The 22931-nt window shown below is 32.8% G+C and overlaps 1 protein-coding gene across 8 annotated transcripts in view; it reads right to left on the minus strand.

Moving 5' to 3' along the window:
* LOC113518482 (protein lin-10-like) overlaps window positions 1-22931 on the minus strand; it is a 209203-nt gene that overhangs the window by 144791 nt on the left and 41481 nt on the right. The window lies entirely within an intron of this gene.

Genomic DNA, 22931 nt, shown 5'->3' on the forward strand with positions numbered 1-22931 from the left:
AGCCAATGTCGCGTCTGTTGGGGACCTCTTGATTCGTACGTTACGCCCCATTTGGCAAACTCCCGTAAGCTACGTTTCAAATGTCTCTCCATATAAGTAGATATATACGTGTTCATATATTCCGATACTCAATGACAGGCAGTATTTATTACATTACAGAACATGCAAGAGTTGTGGTAAGTTTTTCACAAATAATTTTCTTTTATGCGACCTAATGGCAAACAAACAGAAGGTCCATCTGCTAGTGATTGGTAACCGTCGCCTATGTACATAAAAAGTTTGTGTTACTCCCAATTTTCATACCTATTCCCAAAGATTTGCCGTGTGGTTTCGGCATAGATGTGCCAATCCTTCCTTTCCCGTGGGTGTCATAAGAGACGACTAAGGGGACTAAACGGTCGAGGGTAGCAGCGTCCCTTTTAACATCACCAAAAACCTAACTACGGTTACTAACTCGTCTGTCAAGCGTGGCAACTATTGGCAAATCCTTTCTTACGGGAGAGGCCTACTAATGATTCCCAAAGATCCTACAAACACAATCGATCTCAGCTCACACCACTATCCCAACAAAAATATCCCAGATCATACTCGTATCGATTTTTTTAATTTGAATTGGGAACTATTTCTTCTGATATAAATGTACATATGTACGTGTTTCATACAAATTAATATACATTCATTAGTTAAAATGTCAGCCAGTTTCAATGATTTAAATACAAAATAATATTTTATGTCTGTACTCAGATATTAATCAACGTATTCAGTAAAAATTTGCGTCATTATGAAACATTATAACAAGAAAAAAATAAGATAGCGTAGGTACTTTATAATGCTTTTTCAAATATGTTCGTAAAATTTTGTAATGTTTTTATTCTGCAATTTAATCTTACTATGTAATTTACTTCTATATAATGAGTAATAAATAACTCCGTCAGTTCTAAACCGATTTACTTTTTATTTGAAAAAATATTTTTTTTATTTAAAGGAATATACTTACAGAGGGGTCGCCATAGAAATTTCATCAAAATCGGTTTAGTAGTTTAGTTCTTAGATCAAAATAACCGGTAATAAAGTCCGCCATTGTACTTATTCTTTTCTTAAGAACTCTATGATCCTATGATTTTACTGTACGATAAAGTGTACCAAACAAACAAACGAGTTCAAATACTATTTTTATTGTTAATTTTAAAAAGTAGACGATTACGGTAGGCTATTATTGACACAGATCAAAAAATATGTATAGCTACAAATTAGAGACGGTAATTCAGTGCACATAACATAAAGTGACTTCACTCCGCGACCCAAAACGCAAACAACCCGGCTCCCCTGCGAAACTATGAAGAAGTTACTGGAAAAACTTTCATTAAGATCGCTATTAGGGCACAGTCGTTGGCAGTTTTACGCCAACGCGGCAACGTGGTATTGGACGGGCTCGATTTATTGCTGCAATACAATTTATCGACTAAGACGTGGCAGGAGACGGCCGGAATGTCTCGACGTGACGCCACATACCGGCATGAAATACTGAAGATTTTCACATATCTACGCGGATGTGCTGTATGTTTGTGCAATTTATTGGAGCCAACGAAGCGTTGTGATCTACAAACATTCATTAAAATATTTTATAATGCAAACGTAAAAGTATATGGGCGTCTCTTTCTTCAGTTGCGCGTTCTAAACAAAGAAGTAATTTTTATGACGATGATGGTGGACCGTCAGTGATTAATCCTACTATACTTCTTGGTGATTAGAGTCCTCGCAAAATCACAATTCACTTAAATTTTTGGCAATGTAAGATCATTCCTCAAAGGATCACTGCGTAATTGTTTTCATGAGGTCACTCCAGTCATAATCAATCGTTTGGTCTTTACTAAACCTTGCAACAAAAATTAAACGCTTCTACAATCAATTACAAATATAAATAAAAATAACAGGTATAAATCCGGTCTGTATGTTTTTTGGGCAACGCAGTCTTCTAATCTGCCTATTTCTAGTATCAAGCAATAATTCCTGTAAACTCTTGCTACATGCCGCATATCATACAAGTTGATTTTCCAAAATATCCCGGGGAAACGTATACACTCTAAACTATATTTCAGCTGATAATTCAAGATTAACTATGTTATTAAAAGAAAGATCGATACTCACAAATAAAGAAAACCATTCTAAAGGAAATTGAATAATTACAGAAGTTAAAGGGTCATGACAAATAGATGAAGTCAAACACAGAGCAGGAAAGAAGCGTCCCATTGTCTTTTCTGGGAAGCAAAAAGCGAAAATTCTAATATAAATATTCATCAGATTATTCGAAAGAGCTTCTGAGGATGTCTAATTTATATAAAGATATAAATATATACTTTGTATACAAACCCTATAGATACTTTCTCCTTTCGGATTCTCAAGAATGACTGGAAGAAATTCTTTTAAGGAATAAGTCTGCCTAATATCTTTCTGTTGTAACCTAATAATATTAAAAGAGAATGAAACACAAAAGCATATAAATAAATAAAGTTAAAATAAGAAACGTAAAAGAAGCTAAGTTTTTGCTATATTTAACATACCACAAACTTGGAAGTATAGCTATTTTAGGTGTAGTGATAAAATCGTATATGGTTTTCGAACTAAAATGAGTAAAAGAAGGTAGATAATTATAGTCAAATGATATCACGCGATCCAAAACTTTTCTACTCGTAAATTAGTCAGAACGAGAACAAAACCTTTTACATTAATTTTAGAATTTACGGAGGTGAGATATCTTAGGACTGCTGACCCGTCAGTCGAAAGGGAAGCCAATTTTTCTTGCACAACCGTGTATCCAAATCATCACTTAATTAAACGAGATTTATGTCTACAAACCGCAATGGAAAATCACAACTGTTCATCAACTCTCTAATCTTAACTTTTATATTATACTAACGTCTATTAGAGTAAAATTAACAGTACTTGTGCGTGCCCTTTTTACTTTACTAGTATTACAGACTAGTAAAGTAAAAAGGGCAAGCACAAAAGATGATGGAAAGGTCATAGCGTCATAGACATTTCTGCCTGAAAAATCACTCTTTTATAATAGTGAGTACCCAAATTACGTCTATGATCAGTTCTATAGCTTATTTGCGAAATAAAAACAATAAACAGAAGGATAAACAAGCTAAAGTAGCAATGGGCTGGCCACATAGCTTAAAAAACAGACAACCGACGGGGAAGAAAGGTTCTTGAGTGCCGACCGCGTACGGGTAAACGCAGTGTAGAATGACCCCCCATTAGATGGAGTGACGACCTGAAATGCATTGCAGGGAGTCAGTGGATGCAGGTAGCTCAGGACCGTTCTTCATGGCAGTCTAGGGGGAAGGCTTATGTCTAGCAGTGGACGGATAATGGCTGAAATGATAAGGTAAGGGTAATAAACCCTTGGAGTAAAGATCGGAATGCTTTATCTAAACTGATGAAATCGAGTTAAGAAACTCCGGATATAGCGTGCCTACTTGAGACAAGTATGGAAATGGATGTAGCAGATGTATATAAGGATCTACATAACTTATTAATAAGTATTCTAAAACCTTTTTAAATATTTTTTATTCCATTTCTTGCCATTATACCTAACTCGTAAGGGACCTGGAGAGGAAATAGCTATTATACAGTTTTGACAGTATAACATAAAATACACGACGTTATAACAAGATAACATCATAAAATAATAAGATACTCGGAAAAAGATGAGTAAATCAAATAACAAAAATATATTTTCTTATCTAGCAATAAATCTTCCAAGTTCGCCAGTTCAAACACTCGGATTTGGTTTTATTAATGTGATAACTTGCCAACTGACATGACCGGGAAACTTAGTAGAATGAAGCTTAAATCCGATTTTAGTGCAAGTAGAATCACTCGGGTGCAGGATGTCGACAATGGATTGTACCAAAGCCATCTTGGTAGGTACATTTCAATTGGTCATCTAGATTTGTTAGGTATAATGATAGCAATTCACAGATATGACTGGAATTAATTTAAAAACTTCATTATCTGGATTCTACTAAGGATGAAAAAGTTTCCAAGTGGTTTCTATACTCTTTTTCGTGACAACTGTCAGTTTTATTGGAGGGTTTAACTTTAGGAAATCCAAGTCAAATACTCAGACGTAATTCTGATTTTCTTTGTTTTCTTTTTGATAATGAAATGAACAAAAAACTATACCACTTTCACTTTTAACTTGTAACTTTATGTGAGTGGGCTTAGTTTAAAAATAACTTCACGGAAATGACATGTTCTGTCCTCTGGATCATATGTATCTTCGAAGTGACTTATGAAAGAATACCTTCGTTGATTGTGATGATGCAAATCTTTACTCATGATATTGGCGTCCTTTGTTTTATTTATAAAAGTCCAATGATTGTATATTTAAAATAAAATAGTTATTTGCACAAGTAAAAGATGGATACCCAAGTGCAGGGGATTTTGCCATACTTTCTGAATAAATAGCACTGAACATGTTACACAGTGTTTTCTAGACCTAAACTAAACAAAGAATTTAACTAGTTAAATACTTTTTGTGTATATATACATAGAAAAGATCCAGATCTGTATATACATATCAACATAATTGTTTATATTGTGTAGAGATAAAAGCCGCAACCATGGTAGGTGCAGCAGTGTGTTCAACTATTAAACTTCAAATGATATCAGAGGTGACCATATAGGCCGGATCATCTGCAAGACAGAAGAGTCACATTTTACAACTAAAACTTGTTGGTTCCGGGCAGTGAAGTCCCTGTGTTTTTCTGGTACATAGATTCAATTTGTCTTTTACAACGCTCTGGCGACAATCTTATTTCCTACATCATTTACTTTTATTGTTGAAGCTCAACCTCTGTACGTGATAGGTCCATGTTTATTACACTAACTGTTGCCAGCGGCTTAGCAATAATTTGATTGTAATACTTAGGCTTTTTTTATGATTATGGCAATGGGCTGGTCACATAGCTCAGAACCGATAACCGATGTAGAAGAAAGATTTTTTAAATGGCGACCTCGTGCGGGAAAAGCCACTGTAGGACCTATGTTCATCAGTGGACGGATAATGACTAATATGAAAATGACTAAAGATTATTTTTTATGTAGCTTACTATAACAACAATGTTAAACGTTTTGTCCGATTATAAAGTCGTTGTCGATTATCAAATAGTTATCAATATATAATGGTACAATGCTCAATGCCAATACGAAAGCCGAACAGAGCTCTACAGTAGTAACATTACAGTAGTAGAATTGTACATTGCATGATGATATTTCCAGAACACAGATGTTATTATCATTATAACAACTCATTTTCGTTGCACTATGCTGATTACAGAGCTCTTCTTGTAAAGCGAGTGTATTACCCTATCCCAATATAAGTAAAAAAAGTTAGAAAAGTATTATTAAGTAGCGCGTTGATAGCGAGATCAATTACAGGATATTAATTCTAAACTTTTCATCACTTACACTAGCGTTTGTACTTTGTTCCTCTATTTGCTATTTAGAATTTTACATATCCCACAACGCAAGAGATCCTTCGTATTCTATGCTATAGATTCTTACTCTGTCAATACACAAAGATATTATTAATTATTATACAACACAGCTTGTATGCTATTGCCACTTTATAAATTTAATAAAAAAATAAAAGATAGATGGAATACATAAACGGGACACATGTCGCAATGTATGACATGAAAAGCACGCATTTACATCCGAAATGCTGGCACACAAATACGGATTTAACCGGATTACAAAGATGTCCGTGGTTTTGGGTGCATATTTTTCACAATCAATATTGCCAATAAATATTCCCTAGATAGTAGGTAAAAGTTCAGCTTCAGTAAATTTTTACCATTAATATTTCATTATTAAAACTGAATATATAGTCCATGATACTTATAATAAAGTATATCATACCGAATGATCTACTCTTAAGTTAGACCACATCATTGCTTTCCATCAGGTGAGATCGTGATCAATCGCTGGACCCTTTCAATAGTTTATTCTCAATATTGATTTCGCTAGTGTTGCAATTCGAGTTTGTAAATCGAAACGATGTCGATGAATCGAGATTAATTTCAAGAGTATTCCACAAAGATGGTCTATTCTTGAATCTAACTTCAATATAGATATTGATCCAATCTATGGTCAAGATAATTTTTATAGCACTCTTGAAATAGAATAAATAAAAACAGGATTAGAGTCTAAAGTACAAGGAATTCTTTGAGGGTTGGGATTACGATCGCATTGTTACACTAACATGTGTCTGTCAAAAGCGTGAAGAGTGTATTTGTATCTTAATACAGTAACTACCGGTTTAACTTACGTGTAATCAATCAGTGCTAAACCGGTAGTTATTACATTAAAATATAATGTGTGTTTACGAAACTTTTAACAATATATTAGCTGATCCGGTAAAGGTTGTTCCACTTGCCATCACCTACAAGGTCTTTCCTATCTCTCAAGTTGGAGCAAACAATACACATTTACAAAGTTTCAATTAAGTCGATTAGGCGGTTACAGAGATTACCGTAAACGAACACCGTGACACTTGATTTGTGTATATTATGATATAATATGTAAGTACATTCCAAGATCGCTCGCGTCTTTAGAAAACATTACCGCTTCAACTTGTACTTGCTTATTATTTGTTTTTCCAAACTCTATTCGGAGTTTTATACGCTCTCGTCAGTACTGTCCATAGCACGAACAATATTTTTTGTTTTTTTTTTTTTAATTCAAAGGCCTTTCTCAAAGGGCTGTCAGTGGCAGGCATCACTTGGCGTCCGGCTACGCGCCAAACCGGCAAACTGGATTACTACATATATACAATGCTTTTGTGGTTGGCTCGGGTGCGATGACAAATACAAGCATATCTGTGTATGAGTATGCAAATATAGAATCTATCTCCGCTGACCGTGAGCGAAGCTGGATTTTAAACCACTCGTCGGGACAACAACGCCCCTTGTGTTTTGGGGGCAACTTGCAACGTTGGGAATAAATTGTGTGATTATAATTCAATTTTGGCACGCGACGAAATAAACTGAGTTTTAATTTTCAATAGTATAAAAAACTCAGGTTATAAAGGACAAATTGCGTAATTGATTTATTGAACAAACGTAACGAGATTTAGGAAATATATACGTTAAATTTTTACTAATATTATAAATGTAAGTTTATTTATATGTATCTCAGTTATCTCTTAGTGTCTCAGCCACTGAACTAATGAAATTAGACTTATACGATTTATTTGGGATGGAAAAGGACCATGCCCGATCGATCAATATATTCCGTCTCATCAATCAATATGTCCTAAAGCCGCAAGTAAAAACTATCAACATAATAAACTGAGGATATAAACATTACTTTCATTAATTGAGGCTCCAAATTCGATTCTGGATCAAGGCAATTTTGCAAAAGAAATTTTAACAGATATATTACTTAAAATACCGAAGTATACAACGAATGTGGGCACCTAAGTAAACACTGTTACCATATGTAATAGATTCTACTTTATTGAATTTGGTTTAACCAGCAGAATCGTGCACTGACCCAACCGACTTCCGAATCTTTGATTCCATGTTTCCTGAAAGCATACCAATTCCCAATATCGGCGCTTTGGCCGGGGTTCTAGTAAATAAATCGGGAGTCCGTCCATCTTCCGGACCGTACAGCGTTTCCAGCTAGAATAAAACATATAGTCAATATAAACTAGTCTGTTTAAAATCGTAAAAGGATTGTGCACATGTCTTATATAACTTTGTTTCGATCTTGGCTCGAATGCAAGTAGCAGGTAAATATTGGGCATATTTTGTTGCAAATAATTTTACAGTTGCACTGGTTCCTAGTATGTAGTGTGTATGTAAAGTATTACTTTGTTTACAAATTGTTGAAGTTAAACAATTCAACACAATATCTTTTTTTTTTCTATTATTATCTTTTTATTTCAAATCCAAGGAATTCGCGTACTTCTTTAATTTAAATAAAAATGCAAATTGATTTCAGAAAAACACTACTGAAAAGGAAATTAGACGATTATACTAAATTGTATAAGCGTCGTTCCTATAGCCCATACCATTTTTTAAAAAAAAAAGCGAAGAACAAAAAAACAAAAACTACTTAATTTCCTGCCAAAAATGCAGCCATATATAAAAAATATAAATTCAAAATTGAGATTCTATTGTTCTATTTTATATTACGCATATACAATACATACAAAAGTATGCATGTATGAGTCATAAAATCAGTAGTTCTTTATCAACTTATTATTTTAAGTTGTAATTTATTTATAACAAAATAATGAAATACATTTTTTTAATAGATACAAAATTAAGCTGTTATCTTCATAAATCAACGTAACTTTCACTGTATTTGGATTAAATGAATTCCAATTGGATCTTATCGGATTTTCAAGTGAACGATCGGAGTGTTCACGAGTGTTTTTTAAATGGAAATTCGATTGTAATTGCAAAATTCTCATCCTCAGGTACATACCTTCACCGACCTACGCTACTGCAATTAATTGTACTTAAAAATATTTCACAGAAGTTAAGATAAGACGAAAACCGAAGTATTTACTCGATTCTCGCTTTAAGGTCAATAGATACAATTAAGTAAATTATTTGAAAATTTTCTACACGTTATTAGATTTACCAGAGGGAACCTCTGTCCCGTTCGTGTTTATACCGTGAAGCAGTTGTGTTTGCATGGCTGTGTTTCGGTTTGAAGGGTGGGATATGGCGTGAATTTACAGGGTACAGAGGAATAACATTTGAGTCCTCAGGAATGGCAACGCATGAGGGGTATCATGAGCGAAACGGTATACTCTGTTATGTCCATGGTACTGCTCATGTCTATAGGCGACGGTTACCACTTTCCATCAGTTGGGTCATCAGCTTGTTTGCCGTTTTAAGTTATATAAAAAAAACTTACAGGTATTAACGTCGACAATATTGAAAATCAGATCTATAGGTACTATTTACTTTTAATCGCGTAGCGTTGTCTTTCAAAGTTTTTTTTTTTTATTGTTAGAGAGGCAAACGAGCAGAGCAAACCTGATGGAAAGCGGCTACTGTCATCCATTAACACCTGCAACACGAGAGGAGTTGCTTGTGCGTTGCTGCCCTTTTAAATGTTTGTAGGCACATTATTTGAAATTTCTCATATTATATTGTAAAGGGAAAACTGTAGATGAGAGCTCATTCCACAACTTAGATGTACGAGGTAGTACATTTATAACGTTGGTTAAAGAAAATCTTTTTAAATATATATTAGACTCAACATATTCATTTTAAATATTGTTTTAAGTTATTTTAGTATGTACTTACAAGTGGCGACTCTAAAATGTAAAATTCTAAAAAGATTAAAAAAAAACAGACTTTAATTGTGGCAAAACTAATTACTTTAATTTAAAAACTAAATTACTAAACCGTTTTTGATAAAAATTTTATAAGACCAATTTGTAAGTATAACTTTTGAGACAAAAAACAATTTTCCAAATTGGTTTGATGAAGTTATGAGTGTAGCAAACATAAAAAGTACCCAATTGGGAACCTCCTTTTTCTGTAGTTGGTTGAAAAAGATTGTTTCGCAAAAAAAACGCCTTCTAATCTTATTATTATAATTGCAAAAAAAAAAAAACAAAATCTATTAAAAATATTTTCCCTTTTTAATCACACAAAAATTCTCGCATAAGTATACTTTTAAATATAATAAAGTTTTGTTGCATTTTATAAATAAATGATAGGAACTCTGACGCCTTATCTGTCTGTCTGTCACTGCGTCATATCTTTTACAGATTACAGTAGACTGTTATGACTTACAGAAAGACGTACAATGAAAAACTTCATAAATATATAAACAAATAAGTTCTTTTCGACGTATCACACACACACGCTTACCTCACCATAAATTTCATGAATATTATAAATGAAATCTTTGAAATAAAAATGAATTCAGCAGCTCACTTTTGAAGTAAACAATTCGATATTTTTTTTGTATTTTAATATATATTCTTTATTGCACTAAAACATACAGTAACAACAATAAGTTAATAACAATGTTAGCAAAGGTAAACTTATCTCTAAAAGAGATTTCTTCCCGTCAATCTAACACAGTGCCATAGGAAGTAGTGAGTGGGCAGTAATAGTGCTAAACAGAAATTAAAATAAATAATTTACATAAATAATAAATCATTATATATTTTATTAGATACCAAACAGATCATACATACATGCATACATACACAACTGTCATGCTAGTCTCCCATTTAGGGTAGGCAGAAAGGTCCCGGATGGTCCCGAAACTACACACGAAAGTACCGTAAGTTAATCCGGATGTTGTTACATTTAAAACATAATTATAAAAACAAATATGTAACTTGAAATGACTATCGACCCTAACGATGGTAATTGGTAACCATCGCCCGTGAGTTTTATTTTGAAAGTGGTGAAAAGTATGGTACGTAATTTTTAAGTACTGTTCACACTTTTTACCAAAATCTGGCATACAAAATTCATTTAATTGTGCTATGAACACGAACAAAAACCGAATGTCACATAGATTATTTTACAGTGGCAACATATTTACTTTTTTTTTATAGACTTAGAATGGCAAACAAGCTGACGGCCCACCTGATGGAAAGTGGTAACCGTCGCCTATAGACATGAGCAGTACCATGGACATAACAGAGTATACTGTTTCGCCCATGATACTCCCCATGCATTGCCATTCCTGAGGACTCAGGTGCTATTCCTCTGTACCCAGTAAATTCACGCCATATCCCACCCTTCAAACCGATACACAGCCATGCAAACACAACTTCTTCACGGTTGAAACACGAATAGGACAGAGGTACCCAAGCAATCGACTTTTGTACAAAGTCTCCCTCTGGGATGATACACGATTAATAATATATGATTATACAAATTAGAAATAATCCAGTCACTTAATTGGGTCACTTTACAAGTTCACTAAAACAGTTATTCTATAAAAAAAAGGTGGTGGTTCTAGAAAAACAAAAAAGAAATGTTACCACGCTCAAAATATTGTCCAATAGATACAATAAATTAATATAAAAATGGCACATTATCCAAGTACAACTGACAAATCGTAACCGAAAAGTTTTAACTTCTTAAGTTCCACGTCACGTTTCCAACGATCATTGTCTTTGCAATCATTAAAAGCGGCAAACACGAATTTGCATGAACGACGAAAAGTTGGCAACGCTAGTCTATCCGCCGTGTGCTGGGGACTGCCGTCTTGGCTGATTTATTGTCGCCTGTAATGAGTTACAAGAGACGAGCGATTCGCACGTAATTGAAAATAATTAACAAATATAACAAAGAGGTTGCTTAAGCGATAATACCGCCTTTTGTATTTATTTATTTAATACTCTATTGTACACCCTAAACATAAAAATATGACACGAGGTAATCTAATGTACAAGGGCGTGCTTAACTCGAGTTTTCTTGCAGCAAACCCAAAGTGGTAGCATCAATGGTAAAAAGCAAGAAAAAAAAAGGGTGGTAAAGAGCATCAATATTTGTACATCATATTTACTCGTGTATATATATATATATATATATATATATATGTATGTAGTATATATATATATATATATATATATATATATATATATATAGATATATGTATGTATGTATATATATATAATATGTGTGTTTTGTATTATTCCTTAAGTCGTGCAATAAAGAGTAAATAAATAATGACATCAGAAAAATTTACACAAGTACAGGAGAAATTAATTTGCACAAAATGTCATATAGAGATCAATTGGAAAATTATAAATTCAATTTACATTACATTACATTAAGGCGCCATAATATAAAATTATTAAGGATATGCCACACACCTACTTACCAATCTACTCAATATCTCATAACTTACACCATTCAACCAACTGGCGACGCATACTTATGAATTTAATAAGACTCGGGAACAAATTACGGCGGGACGGGTGAACTACGAGCTGATAGCTACCGTCAAGTTTATTAGGCACACCTCCACGTATGTGAGCCCCCTATGTGAACCAGATCTCGTAATAGGATTACCTATTACGAGATCTGGTTGTTTTATAGAGGTGATAGAATAGATGACGTTAGGTATACCTTAAGAATTAAAGTTACAATGTGGGAGTGATGTGTGACTGGGTATTAATATGAGGGTTGATATGGAAGCTTTTGAATTTGTGTTTCATGTTTGATAATAAGGGATTGGCAGACTGATTACCTATTCATACATACATCATACATACTGTCACGCCTGCATTCCAGTAGGGTAGGCAGAAATAACAGAACGCCAAATGATTTCGAGTTCGATTTAAACAGTGCTCTTTATCTTTCTTGATATACATCAATCTTTTCATACACGCTCGCCGGTTACGAGTACTTTTAATTTAGCCCTTCTTCAGTATGTTGCTTATTTAGTCAACATACCCGTCTAGGGTGACATAAATCCCTACCGACATCTCCATTCATTTCATTCGTGCTCGATAAATCTCTTTTGTAATTCTTCTTTCTAGCATCCTCTCCAAATGTCCAAACCAACGCAACATTTTTTTTAAATGTTTTGTTACTACATCGTTTCTCAATCAACACTTCTCTCTAATCACACTATTTTTATTACTTATTCGTACATTAGCAGTAACTATATGCAGTCATTTCACGTTCGATTGCTAATTGACAAAATAATGTTATTACGTAGCACGATTGATTCCTATCATGCACTTTAATACTAACGACCAAGTAGCAGTAAATAGTACTGATACAAAACAATAACCATAAATACAGTAATTAGTTTCAAAATCGCTGAGGTATCATAAAGTATTATTGCTGGTGGCTCACTAATCATCAATAATAAAGATAGCAATAATTGTGTAATTATTATTTAATTTACCTTATCCTTTTAAATTTTACCCTATATACAAAAATAAATAACAAATTCACTTCAGAATTGGCAATGTAATCGTATTACAAAGCCATAAGACAAAAGAAAAACATAATTTTAAATTTAGAATGAAAACTTTTTAAAAATAACCAAATTCCTGACTCATTTGAGACAGAGATCGTAAATTTCATGTAATTTTAGCAGCGTATAAAACAGTTGTCGAAGTGGATAATGAGATAACTTTTGAGCATAACTTGTACGTGATCCAATAGCTAATTAGCTAGTAAATTTAAGTCCCTATCGTGGGCGCTATTAATATTCTACTGGCCTGCGTAATAAAATTAATGATCTATTTCCTATACACTATGGAACACGCCAGAAATGGAAGCAGCGTTATGTTATAAGGGTAAACACAGAGGTACTGTCAGTTGTTAATTATGATTTTGCAGTAGTGATGCAACGAATACCGATTTAATTGATTTCAACCTCAATCGATACGTGAAATGTTCTACTATAAGTAATGAACGGTCTATATATTTATAATACTCACATATCTTAATAAAATATGTTTTAAGTATCATATATTTCGACTATATAGACGAAGTTCCTCCATATAGATGCTTCACCAAAAACAGGTCAAGTTTCATGTGTGGGTAAATCGGGTTACCAGTATGTGCAGTTAATACTAAGTGTGTGGGAGAAATTTATATTATAAGGTTAAATAAAAAATAAAAGGATACAAAATATTCACGAATACATTTGAAAGAAAGAACAAGATAAACAGTGTACATTCGTAATGATGCTTAAACTGAATACTTTGGATTTATATCTGGGTGTAAACATAAAATGTGTTTTCGTTTTTAATTCATTAAAAATATCTGCCATTTTAATTAATACATTTAGATTTATCATAAACAACCCGTGTATATTTGTTATATCAGAAAAAATAGTTCCAAATTACAGTTAAAAAAAATCTAAATAATCTGGGAAACTTTTAACCTAATTGCACGCAATACTAAAAAAAACATTTTTTTTCATTAAAAAAAAATTAAACGTCAAATTTTATCGAATTGAGAACCTCCTTCTTTTTTAAGTCGGTTGTAAATATTTTAGCACTCGACTAGACACAAGAAACCTACCATTGTTCCAATTGAAGGCTTCCTTCCTCCTCTCGTGAATTCACACAAGTAACTACGTTATTTCTTTAACTACAACAAAAGTAATAAAGGAAATCGAGTGAAAAATATTCCCTTCACATCACTACACTACACAAGTTATCTCCGTCGACCAGATGTGAGAATCGGATTTTCCATCACGGCATTCCGGAGCCAAACAAAAGTGCGATCCCGTGAAGCGAAAACGGAATCATTTTGCCCATGCTAATTGTCTATAAAATGGCAAAATCGTAAAAGGACAATGGACACAGAGATAGACAAAAAGCAATGTCCACAAATGGAGAACAGTACTTTGTTTATAAAACTGAAAATGGCAAAATGGTTAACCTATAATTTCACCGACCGCCATTTTCTATTCCTTAAACCGAAACACCACCACCAAGTTGTAGCAGCAAAAACTGCTTAACGACAGAAATTCGACGAGAGAGCAGAGGTAGCCATATTGTACAATGTATTCCTCCGGTTATTATCAAAATTAAAAGAATTCAGTTCAATATCTATACATCAAATTGGACTTGAAGTGATGAAAGGTAAAATAAAATAGAATATCTGTTACTAATAGCAACAATGGTAAACGATCCATAAGTTTATGACTACCATGGAAGAGAAAACCATGTTACTCCGATTCTGAAAAAGACAAAGAAAAAAGCCTGTTGGTAACGAGTTTCCTCGTAATAATATTAAACACATACGTTTTATGTAATGAATGAAGTGATAATTTTAAATTGCTGACAAAATCGGAATAGCCAACCTTCAACAATAATCCATCAGCATAATGTTGCCTGACCTGCTGTTCACCACATCCACATGCGGTAACATTGCACTTTGATCACTATTTCCAAAGTACTAAAACAGTATTTCCTAAATTACTGAGCATTTAATTCTTGTAACTATACGAACCATTGACCTGATGCTAATAAATTTGTATCACATACTGCAGCTCGTCTCTCCCATAAAGGTTCACGGGATACTGAGCTTTAATCAAGTGAAATTCAGTTCACTGTAGATTGGGCGTTCAAAGCTTTAATTCATTAAGTGAATTACCAAACTAAATGTACTAGAGAGTATATCAAAAGCAAGTGACAAATTGCAAATATTGCAGGTTGCCTCTGCATTTGCTAGAACGCCATTTAGTTTATGAACCTGCAACTTAGATCCAGATTCGGTAATAACCAAATTAAGACAAAAAAATGACTATATTGATTTTAATACTTTTTTAAAGGTTTAAATTGCTATATATAATTTTCAATGATCCTACTGCTAGATCCTGGATTTTACTAATCACTGTGGAGAAAAGACAAGAAATTCGGCACAGACCTGAGTCATCTATATCCACCGATTCCCAACTGATTGTAATATATTGGGATCATCACTCCAGTGTGAGGAATTTATACACTACGTTTTTACTAGTACGGGGTGGTGACTCGAGAACCTTTTATCCCCATTGGTTGTGGGCTCTTCGAACTATATATTAATTGCTACTTCAGCTTGAAACAATAAAAAGACATATTAAAACACAATAAAGTATGTATACATTTCCCATGTTTAAAATAAAATAACTATACAATACTCATTTGCATTTAATACCCAATTTTACAGCACTGTCAAAACAGAGCTTTTAATTTACAGTCACTCCATATCCTCACCGTGATACTCGAAAACATTCTAAAATCCAACAAAAATGAGTACACACTCGACATCTACGCAAACAGGAACATCAAAGCAAGCGACGTGTTCGAATGATGTGTTACTAAAAAGCGCGCTGTGCTTCGCTTTAATAGATTCAACACCGAAAACACAAAGGACCGCCACATTAATTTTATGAAAAAACCTGTTAGTTGGACCGTATTTAGTTTGAGCAAAAAAAAATTAATAATCAATATATGTGTCGAACAAATAATGAAATATATTTGTATGGTTAAAAGGTTAAAACTGTTAACATATTGGATATATACCATTTCAGAATATAAAATGTATGCAATATTAAACTTACTGCAACGTAGTAGATGATTTTCGACCATTAATTAAGAAATAGAAATTACTGAAAATTCCAAAACACCAAAAATATAAAACAAAAACACAATAATGTTTATCGAAAACACATCCCAACTGGCTGCTATTGAAATATTCACAAAGAAACTGCAAGACGCGGATGCTCATGTTAAACTAACCGTAACTGTATACAGTGCAATGACGGTCTAACAGGTTTCTAATTTCCATTGAACCGAAGAACAGTGCTTACAGATATGTTTTATAATAAATACTTTAAAGTTATATTTTATTTATGTAATAGAACCTCAAACACTTTACCAACTGATAACATCTGTTACAAAATCACAAATAGAAATATAAATCTAAATGTATCCTAAAACAACAAAACCGATAAACAACAACAGAGCAAAAACCCAATAAAATGAGAAGTTGAGGGCGGTCGGAAACAAAATGAGGACACTTGACAAAGCGACCGTTAAAGATACAAAACAGGGTTGTAATAATTGGAGGACTGGTTATTTCACAGCTCAACTTAGTTTTGACGAGCACAACGCAAATTGGGCTTTGATTACGTAGAAATATGCCTAGAATTACAATTAAAGTAAATTTTGAGAAACAAGAGGCAACAGAGAGATGTGAATAGAAGGGTGTTTGATATAAATGATGCCAGCATCGTGTCGGGGTGGACAACTCCCCACAGTAACTGTATTATGTTGCACAATTGGATTTCGAAAATATTTCTTTGTCAAACATAGTAATAAAAGATACAAGTTTCCAAAAGTGAATTATAAGCGATTTAAATAAGCAATTTTTTAACCAGACTTTATTTACACAATTGATCTTATTAGCGAATCGGAGCAGAAAGAAAAACAATTTGAAAGAAAATAGAAATCGAGAGTGGCAAGTCGAAAATTAGATTGGACGACGATATCGTTTGGGAAAATAAAGTTTGATCCATTTTTTATTAAGATATCAGACAAAAAAAAACCCTTCTTGTTGCTTATGATCTTTAGACCGTTGAATTGTACTTATATTATAGTAATATTTTTTATTATAACTACAATATCAAACATTATCTCTTTTTTTCAAGTAATTCAAGGTTGATTCAAGAAAATTGCTATAACTTCGTATTTTTTTAATACACTTTAGAATGGCAAACAAGCTGAGGGCCCACCTGATGGAAATTGGTAACCGTCGCCTATAAACATGAGCAATACTATGGACATAACAGAGTAGTATACTCTACCCCTCATGCGTTGCCATTCCTGAGGACTTAGGTGTTATTCCTCTGTACCCTGTAAATTCATGCCATATCCCACCCTTCAAACCGAAACACAGCCATGCAAACACAACTGCTTTACGGTTGAAACACGAATGGGACAAAGGTACGCAAGTAAACGACTTTTGTACAAAGTCTCCCTCTGGTGATTTATTCTTTATAAAAGTTTTAATCTTACAATATTAATACACTACTTAATTATTTTACTATAAGAGTGCATTAAAGCTGATAAAGGATAAGAGAACGAAACATCGTAAATAAAAACTTTGTCACTACAATAAATCTGTTTTGTTAAAACCAATTTAAAAACTCAAATATTGTTACAATTCAAATCTGTATGTAACCAAATTATCATTCATATCAGGTGTGAATCAATGAAACAATGTATAAATGGAATTCCACTACTTCAATTGCAACCGAGATCTTCCTATAAATTTTTCGCAAGCTCCAATAGTTATTAGGGATTCTTGACTTCTTTTTGTAACTCTCAGTGACACTTCGAGTCCGCTGGGAAGCCCTTGATAAATGAATTTCGAGGTGCATCGCTGTCTGGTTTCACTTCCGACGAATGCAGTTGCCTTATTGAATTCAATGTTCTTACAAATTGAATTGAGGTTAGAATGAATGAAAGGAAGTCACTTTTGTTCAAAGATCTACTAGATAAAAGTGCATTAAAATTATGTTCTGATCACTATATTTCTTATAAATATACAGATGTTTTACGAACTTAGTAGCGAACGTGGTGACCCCTATTTTGTCCTCCATCCCTGAGTCTAGTTTCTTATAATACAGGAGTCCTTATTGAAAGGAAATTGTCCTTATGTACCAGCCAATTAGTATATTTGTGTCTTTATTACGACTATAATCTGTGATTCGAATTCTTAGAAGTTTATGTATAATATATCTACATAATAAACCTACTTACTTTGAAATTGAAAGTCCTCCAAATTAAATCATACAATACCTAACAAACATTTTGTTTCGTCATTAGATGCATAACATCATTTTCTCGCAAATAAAAAATGCCTACAACGTAAAACTGTGCTAAATTGAACGCTGTTTGCAGCATCATTGAAAAAGTTTCAAGTTAAGTGGAACTTCGTGAAGTGTTGGAAATTTCGAATTAATTACCTGGAAACTAGTAAAAAACCGTTCAGAGCAAACAAAACACTGTACAAGCTCCGAAGCAGAGGACGGGGTCGCTTTTGTTTACTCTCTTATAACAAATTTACGTTATTACAACGTTCATAATCAAGTCGTGTCATGCCACATGAGTGTAATGTACATAATTTATTTTGACAAACCTTTTAACAAAATATCGCTCACAAAATTTCTACAGCAATACTAAATACTTACATAAAATCTATTTCCAAAACAGCACTACCGACAAATGTAATAAAAAAATATATATTCAAACAATATCTAAAGAATGTCACGCATACAAACGTACCGCGAAAAAAAACGAAATATTTTATAATTATTTCTCTTTTTTATCCCATTTTTCGCAAATATAAATCGCTGAGATCAAACGTCGAAAGAAAATCAACAGAGCACCTATAATTTTCTTCCGTTCATCTCTACACAATATTATCTGATCACGATAAAAATATTTCTCTACTATAAGCACGTTGGAGACCTGGGGTGAATTATATATACGTAGGGGTGTATCTCCGTGCGTATTAGTCAACTGTCAGCTGTGACTCACCCCTGGTGTTTTATAAGGGTTTCATACGTTGGGCAAACTTTGTGTACACAAAAAAAAAATTCTTGCGCTCGTTTCCGGATTTTGAGACATAAAATGTTTTAAATTGTCGAACATTATAAAAGTTTTTATGTGACTTCCGAATGGATGAGGTTTTTAATTTGTATTTTTTATGTTACTGTTACTTCAAAAACCCAAATTAGGGTAGATCTAAAATAATAGACAAAATTAAGACATATTTAATGCATGTTCGTATACGTGGTCACAAATGTAAGTTACGCTTGATTTGGTGAAAGCCATCATTAATATATATAATCCTTACATTTACTAACTGTTGTTGATAAAACTTAAGTTTTACCAATGCACAGGCTTTTACACTTATATCTATTTCATTGTTGCATTTTATTTATTAAATGAGAATAGTGAAATCACTTGTCATTTTGATCTAATAGCTTTCGCTGTTTTTAGCGGAGCATAGTTATTATAAAAATAAACGATAAATATTTCTAATATTCAAACATTTATATCAATAAAATTATATACTATTTTAAATTGCACAAAATAACCATATTTCAATATCACTAGATCATATATAACATAGATCATATCAAGCTAGTGAAATATTCTCATCTAAAAAACGACAGAACATTTTGAGACGATATCGCATGAATAAAATATGAAATATAATACGATAGCGGAGATTATTTACGATATAGATCGTATCGCTTCTGCGGATAAAACAAAACAGCTGCCGTCGGGGAAATAGCCGTTAATAAATATTGGCGAGCAAGGTATAAGAGTGAACAAAAAAACAATAAATCACATAATAGCCGTAAGAGACAGCAATATAAATAAATGCGAGCTCAAGGAAACAAAAGATTTGGTGACGATAGTCATCATGAAACAACTGATAAATGTCCAAAAGCACCATACAACTAATACAATAGAGTAAAGGGATTTATCGATTAGGGCGGGCCAAAAATAGCACACCCTGAAGTACTATTAAAAGGTGTCTTTAAAATTGCCAAGACGTAGCGGTTATAATAAAGAACCGACCCTCTTTAAAGGGCGACCAAGCAGGGACATCGCCGCAAGTGGAAATTAATAATGGAAAAATCAGATGGGCTCAATATTTGAATATACGAAATCCGCACTTTAGATTAATAAATACTCAATAAATTCGACAAACAGATTTTATTCCGCATAAAAAGAGAATTCATTTGACTGCTTAATATAATTTCACTTTTTTTTTTTCAGGTAATAAAACGCACCAATGAACGATGCCACGTTTCACAGGCTTATTAGATTTAAAAAATATTTGAATTTAGAACGCAGAATTATGTGAAAGTACTCGTAGGTTTTACGTCGCAAAGAGGTGGATAAAGGTGACAAAATTAATATAAGACGTAACGTAGCACTATCTACACCTTATCCACTGCAAAAATATTTATGAAAATCAGTATAATTGCTCAAGATGGTCGCAAAAATAATTACCGAACATTTTTTAAAAGTCGTTTAAAAAATAAAGATGAATATAAAACCTCACACTATATAGATAGTATTTTCACACGATTGCTTCGCCCAAAACAGGTAAATTCTTTCCACGTGTAAGTCATAGGGTTACCATACTATAAGGTTAAATTGGTTATAAGTTTAAACGATACAAATACTTTATATTTAAAAAAAGATAAATAGTCCATATCGGTTTGTAATGATGTTTATTTTTACTGATTCATTTATATCTGAGTATAGACATAAAATGGATTCGCTTTTAAAACTTTAAAATGACCGCTATTTTAATTAAGATATTAATTTCAAGCAACACGTACATATACTATATAAAAAACTGTTCACAATTCTAATTAAAAAAAAACAGGTCTGACTTGGGAAATTTTTAATTCAATTCCTTGCAACACTGAAAAGAGCGCGATTCGATTTAAGGAACATGTGTCATAATTTAATCAGCCCAAAATCAAATTAACTGAATAAATTTCGACTCGTTTTCAACACTTGATGCTCTACCTACACTATCTCAGTTTAGAACTTTCTGGAAGTCATTTAAATAGTATAATCGGACAACAATATCTCAAAATAGTGGACTGGCGTTGCTTCCGATATTCATTAATCATAATAAATCTAGAAGGGCATCGGCTACAAATATTTCCTTTATTTGTCGGTATTTTTTTTTAGAACACAGTACAAATTACTTGTTCCAATAATTTCGAATGAAGAGTAATGACACGCACGTGATATAATCGCCGAGGGTATTGGGGCCCTCCCTCTCCTGACCTGAAATCGATTATTGTTCCGCCACAGGTAAATTCCTTTACACTTCACAGGTTTCTTTGTATTATAATTGATAATGTCAACCTTTGTCGAACTTTGGGAATAATCGGAAGTAATTTTACAACAGTGACCGCTTAGCACCTTAGAATCGAATTTTTTCAAAAAAATTAAAATTGTATAATTATTGTTCATTCAATACGTCTCCACAATGATTTTTATATTAAGTATATCAGTTTATCTCTTTCTCTATATAAATCTTTGCATATGAAACCAAAAAAGTTTCCCAGTGCAATGTGTACAGCTCCGGCGCTGTGCAGCCAGTCCCTCTCTTAACAATACTTGTTGACTATTTAAAAAACTGGATGTAAACAGAATAATTGTTATATTGATTTGCACTATTTAAACATAAATTAACATCTTAATTATATATATATATATATATATATATATATATATATATATATATATATATATATATATATATATATATATATATATATATATATATATCTCAAGAAGTAAATATGCAATAATTTCGAAAGCTTCACCTCTCTTGTATAATAATTACTTTACTAATACCAATAAATACCAATATTCGATTCATTCATAGGTTACGATTACTATCCAACCTTTAAGACCGTAGTTTTAACGGAACACCGATTCGGGCATAAAATAAGTTCAAACGATAGAACAGATTACATTACTTAAGGATCAACCGCTCTTTAGTAAAATAAATATCTCGTAATAGAAACAAACTTTAGATTATATAGATAGAACATCGAGCCTCAAAACCGTTTAACTTTTTAACAGGTAATTGTCAATTAACTGACTCGTTTTTTTATCAGTATTCAATATACTTACGCATGCAATGTATGCTTGACGTATTATTTAATAAATAAAACGCACGATTATTTACGCATTAAAAAGATGCGGAAATTATAAGACAAAATAAATATAGACGTTATAAAGGAATCACACATAACTATCACGCAAAATTGTATGAAAATATTATCCCGCTTTTCTCGAAGCATTTGTATGGAGACACTCTATCTATATAATCTAAGAAACAAACATATTCTATCAACTTCTTCGTTTATTTCTTCTGAACTTTACTATATGCTCATAAAGGTTCATGACTATGTAAGGAAGACTTTAAAGCCGGATTCTTACTATAACGCTGTTTACAGTTTCGTTGTCAGTCTGATCTCTATCTGGTAAAATATTATTACCTAAGAAACAATATATTCATACTACAATCCCGTAAATTTCCGTACCAGTCACCATCAATCTTAAGCGTTTCTACTTACTAGACCGAGATCGGGCCGAGAACGAACCATGACTGTCATTATAATGTAAATTTAGTCTAAATGTAAAGTGTGTAATAATCAGCGGTGAACTTACAATAAGCTATAATTAACAAAATAAACAAATAGACCCGTTGTCGTTTTGAAGAAAGAAACGTAACATTCAAAAGCCCACACTTCACCGAGCATAGTAAAATTTAAATATTTGACATACCTGAGTTCATATAGACAGAGCAACGAACGTTAAAACCATGTCAATTTTTTAACAGCTAAAT

The sequence above is a fragment of the Galleria mellonella genome, unplaced genomic scaffold (genome assembly GCF_026898425.1).
Source record: "Galleria mellonella isolate WM207_F2 unplaced genomic scaffold, CSIRO_AGI_GalMel_v1 utg171, whole genome shotgun sequence".
Lineage (NCBI taxonomy): Eukaryota > Metazoa > Arthropoda > Insecta > Lepidoptera > Pyralidae > Galleria > Galleria mellonella.